Genomic DNA, 5741 nt, shown 5'->3' on the forward strand with positions numbered 1-5741 from the left:
TCAAATCAGCAAGATATGACATGACATTTCACCCTCAGAAAAATTAAAATAGAACTGATTGTGAAGAGACACAGATGCATTAAGTAAAAAACCCAGAACCAACAGAGGCAAACCCCAAGATTTTTGTTCCCATTCTCTTTAGTGAGGTTGGCAGGGAATTTTTGCTTTCTTACAGGATCATTATCAGTTTTAGATTCTAGCATCTTTGTATTCCTCCCAATAAATAAGACCGCTATATACAAGTAGTAATAGTGTGCTCAGTGCAATAGTAGTAGAGTAATAGCTGCTTTAAAAGGTCAGGAATATAAGATTTCTAGATGAGCAAAATTTGACAGGGAAATAGCAAGAGAATAATAACTTTTAATTCCATGGTATCAGGAGCTAACAGGTCAAATTACACAGACGGGAAACATTACAAAAGTAATAGGCTTCTGTAACTGAACACAAAGAACATGGTATAATCAGAAAGAGGCATTACCAATAAGTTGCAAAAACGAGACTTCATTAGAAGAAAATAGAAGGTGAGGGAAAAGCTCATTTGGGTTTTCCAACATTCATATTTTAAATGTTTACTTCATTTTTCACCTGTGCTGGTAATAAAACAGCTGTTGTCCAGATAGCTCTTTTGTGTGATCCTGCAGGCTAGCCAGGCCAGAGCAGTGACTCGAAGTAGGATTAAAAGAGCTGGGCAGATCCATTAAGTCACTGGGAGAAGAATGTGAGCACTGAAAAAGAGATATATTAAGTGGGATAGTGTTCTTTCCTTTTTGTTTTGGTTCTTTTGAACTGTTAGGATCCATTCCTGCACTTAAGTCAGGAGAGATGTAAGATCTCAAGTAAATTAAGTGAAGGTAAAGTCTTCTTTAAAACAACAGAGAACAGGGAACTTAGACATAAATGTAGAATCTCTAGTGTCTAACAGATTGAATACACATACTTTAAGTATGTGTTTTCAGGAAAAACAAATCCAGACACTGGATCAGTACTAATAATCTCAAATTAGAATCTACTGTAAACTCCTTTTATCCTATTAGAAATATTGATTTATGAACAATTCACAAAAGAGTAATTTTAGTATCCACCCAGCACTACATTGCAAAAGGGCTCATTTGCTATTTTTGAGCAATTGTCCAAATTCTTATTTCCTCTTTAGCTCCAGGAATTTTAGAAATATTTAATTGCAAATTCAGGAAATCCAATATACATCTGATCAATAACAATTTTACCCACTTACCCAAGCTGCCACCTTTTTGGTAGGATGCACTTCCACTAAAAAAAAAAGAAATGAAGCATTATACTGCTAGTATTACAATATTGTTGAATAATTAAAACAAAATGTCTTAAAAGGCAAAGGTTTCCTAAAACTGGCACAGACTTATTTGAATAACACCCTGGAATAAAAAGGTTAATTGTATGTCAGTTACATGAAATTAATATCATACAATACTGTTCATGCTACTTTTCCTGCATCTGTCTCTAAAAGATTATGACATGTTGAAGTTATCAAAATGGATGTGTTTATATAAACTTGACAGTGATAAGTAGTAGACATGACAGTTCTTTGAAGATCATACAAAAATAGAACAAGAAGATACACTTCATAGAGACCCAGAAGGTTCATAGCTTTTTTTTTTTTTAAAAAAAAAAAAAAAAGAGGAGAGAGTAGAAAATACAAAACTCATGAATTTTTTTTTTTAGTTCTGCATGATAGTTGCTCCTAGGTAGTTGCACTAGCTGAAGTGTGTTGTTAATTGTTAGGTGATTGATTTTAGAGTTGCCCAGAAAATCTTGAGACCTTATGGCCAAAAGCTCGCATGACAAGAAAACAGTATTTTGCAGAGGCTTCAATGGTGTTAGATGGAACACAGTGTTTAGACTGTCTAACAATGGTAACCTGGGGTAAGTGTCATGTACAAGGAGTCTGGTTTTATTTTACAGTTAAAGCTGATTTTGGCAGAAAGGGAAAATTGGAAAGACTGAATACAAATGAGCTATTTATGACCCTATTGTAATCAGGATTTCTCCATGTGATGAAATTAAGTATGGCAAAATGGGTTCTCCAATAACTGTGCAAATAAAATTAAATTAAATGAAAAACCATTCAACGTTGTTATCCTTATCAATTCTTAAAGAATAAACAGAAGTCAAGATCCAAATCGCATCCTTTAATTGCTTATTAAACTTTAACAGTTACATATTAAATATGAAAATGTCAAATGTGAGAGATATATATATATAAAATTAATCATGCACGTTTAAACTTAGAGTTGTAAGTAACCTACCACCAATGACTAACCAGAGAAATAATTCAGATAAAGGGTTTTTTGCAGTCACAGTTAATATCTTCATAACGTATTTTTTCAGTGACTTAGAATTCATTTAATTATAAAGTGTGTTGTGTTTCTCTGCTCCAAGATAGGTTAACTCATACTCTCTGGAAAAGAGTAAGTGACCCTTTGCTTCTCATGTTGATGGTCACCTGCAGATGGGGAGCAATGGCTTTCTGGTAGCCAAGAAAAGCAGCTTCCTCACCTTTCTCTCTTTCTGCCCCCAGACAGAACATGTACATCCTTAAACTTGGTATATGTGCTGTCTTCGTGTATAAAAGGTAATAATGTTTACTAATCTTTGCGAGATGTTTTCAAGGTCGGTGGAAGGAAAGTCACGTACAAGAGCAAAGCATTAGGATTTGATAAAGTTTTCATTAAATAAACCACAATCAATTGTACAGCAATATTATTCAGGCAGCTCACCAGTCATTTTCACAGCTTTCTTAAACAAGGATGAATGGTATATTGGCAGCAGTGAGATATCTTTAGCACCCTTTCTCTACCTGGATTCTTCCAGCACTTACTGCCCACCAGGCATTCACACCCTGGGGGTGTGCAACCTCCCCTCCTGGCTGGCAAGAAGGGCAAGAGCAGCATCTTCTAGGACCTGAAGACATCTCCTCCTGTGCTGCACCCGCCTCCAGGGCATCCTGGAGCAAGCGTCTTTCTTACCCAACCTTCGATCGCGCTGTACTTCATAGTGTTGCTGTGACTTTCTCTGCCACCTCATTTCAAGATATTTAACTCTCTGACTTTTCTCTTTGCAGCCAAAACAGTTGTACTTCTAACGTGACAATGTGAGACTTCAGTTAACTACCTACAATTTTCTTATCTCATTCCTGTCAATTTTCAAAGAACAAACAGAACTGGTTATTGCTAGAGGTTGTTGTGAAGATGAAAGTTACCTGAATTTTATTGTCAGAATTTGGGGGTGGGAAGAGATGGGGGGAGGGATGGGACAAGGGAAATGCATATGTAGTAAGAGAACAGATGGGGGAAATCTTATGCTTCATTGAGGCTGGTGGTCACTTCATTACCTAAGGAACGTCCCTCCTGAGAATCACAGCTGAAGTCTGTGTCAGGTTGTGCCCTCAAACTGTAAGAGAATTTTAGGCATAGCTTTGACCTACGGGTTGTGAGTTAACTGCCATATTTTTTTATAATTAGAGGAAATGAGAACTTCTAAGGTAATGCAAGCAAAGGCTCTCACATAAAAAAAAAAATCTCATGTTGATTTTACAATTCTCATGTTGATTTTACAATTTAAAAAGCATTTTTGATGTATACTTTACAGCTTTGTTCTTTCACGCTTTTGGAAATAACATCAAAGTTTGTGCAACACTAAGAGGCAAACTATTACACAAAATCCCAAACCAGCTTTCTTTCCTTTCCAGAAAAATAATCTGGCTAATTTCAGACACAATTTTGGTAGGGAAAAGCAGCTCAGAATTTGTCAGAACTGTTATATACTTATTCTGACCAAAATTCCAAACCATAAGAATTTATCCATTTTTCATAACGCTTTTCCTGTCAATGTCTTTGCCTGAGTTTCAGGCAAAATTTGACAGTGGGACTGACACAAGTGAAATAATAACACAGCAACACATACAACATTGATGGACATTCAGAAAAGCCTGTGCATTAAGACTCAATTTATGTTCTTACAATAAAAAAAATTAGGTATCAGGAATATTGAAACTGACCAGCAGTGGAGCATTTAATAGTACAAAGCAAATAATATATTGGCACATGATGATACTGTCTCATGTTCTGTGTATTTTAAGGCTGCAGTTTTCTCATATGTTAAAGTAATCAATCCCACTTGCACTATAAATGTCAAGTACTATATATGAAGGTTAATGTAAATTTCCCCTCTTGCAACAAGAAAACAATACTCTGTAAAACTGGAGAAAAGCCACCATATAATACGAAAATGTTTTCAACAGTTAAGCAGGAAAACGCTGTCAACAACAGCAAGAATAATGATCATTTAAGCTGTTAAAAAAAGATTAGCAACAGTCCTTCCTTCCCATATGCAAGTGGTTAAAAGTTAATTTTACTGTACATATTGACAGTCATCATCTTACAAATTCCCATGTACATGAACAATTATAATCAGGTAAGAAAGAAGATTATTTAAAAATTAAATAAAAAAAAATTATGCGTATATATAAGCTTTTGCAACACTATATTTTTTCCTTGAAAGTTGTACAGCAGTCTTTTTAAAAAATAACAGAGCTTGAACTCTGAATTGTTACTACTGTATCTTTTGACACTTTGTTTCAAAGATTTCTTGTTATTAGCCAAAATATTATGAACATTTAAACTAATGCTACTAATTCTTAAACTTAATTTGCAGTGATTTCCATTTTTTTAGTGATCCAACTAAAAAACTGCCTACCTATTTCCACTAGGATACTTAAAGAATAACTTAAGATTTATTCAAGTGTTCCTAAAAGCATTTCCAAAATACATATCCTTTATTTACATTTAGAGTCAAGACAAAATACAATAGAAAGCCTCATTCCAGAGTATTTTGATGGCTAGACCATTCACCAAGGTTGGAGACAAACAACAGCCATGACTGCAAGTGCACCTTGTCACATCAGGTTAGACTTTGAACCAGGTTTTCTCATTGTCTAATAATCGAGCTTTTTCTCTTGGGCTAAAGTGGCCCTTGACAGGAGACAGTAAGAACAGGCTGCCCAGGAAGATCTAAGAGGCTGCTGCTAAATGCACCCCACTGGGGTGAGTCTCAAGCTTGTGTCTAATCTAGGTCAGGACTGTGAATCTAGTTATATCACTTCCTAAATGACGGTCCCATTCTTTGAGCTGTGAGTTACCAGGAGGTTCCCTCCATCTATTTCTGTCTGATCATTATGATCAGCAGTTTCAGCTTAGATTTGAGAAACCTTTAGCAACAAAACTGTTACTGAGAAGAGCTCATTCTTAAAAAAAAATCCAACCCAACCCAAAAAACCCACAAAACATCAGTTTCAATCAATTATTGACATATACTTTGCCAAAAAAATCCCACTCACGCCCTCTTAGGAGGACAATAAAGTAGACACATTATACGTACACATTGCATTTGTCAAGCTATAAGGTAGCAAGTCAGATTGGCATCCACTTATCATTTTAAACAGGGACCAGATAGTCCAGTTGTATGGAACATGGTACCAGATCTCATGTACTGTGCACAAGCTCACATGTATTCACATATTTTGCTTTCAGAGTTGACTACAGGTCATGAAAAGCTTGGAAAACGCTGAAGAACTTCAAGCAAATTAGCATTCTCATTACTAAAACTTTTAATGAGTTAAAAAAAAAGAAAAAATCTTGGGGTAAGAAAGTGCATCAAAGGCTACTTAGCACCAATGTTCTTACCAGGGTGTCCCACAGCAAAACTCA

At 35.5% G+C, this 5741-nt stretch overlaps 1 long non-coding RNA gene across 1 annotated transcript; it reads right to left on the reverse strand.

The window, feature by feature from the left end:
• Positions 1-327: 327 nt before the first annotated feature.
• LOC126046361 (uncharacterized) lies at positions 328-1386 on the reverse strand. Its single transcript, XR_007508322.1, has 2 exons — positions 1235-1386; positions 328-725 (listed from the first exon to the last, which is right to left on the reverse strand). It is a non-coding gene; the product is annotated as an uncharacterized LOC126046361 (long non-coding RNA).
• Between the last annotated feature and the right edge of the window lie 4355 nt (positions 1387-5741).

The sequence above is a fragment of the Accipiter gentilis genome, chromosome 16 (assembly GCF_929443795.1).
Source record: "Accipiter gentilis chromosome 16, bAccGen1.1, whole genome shotgun sequence".
NCBI lineage: Eukaryota > Metazoa > Chordata > Aves > Accipitriformes > Accipitridae > Astur > Astur gentilis.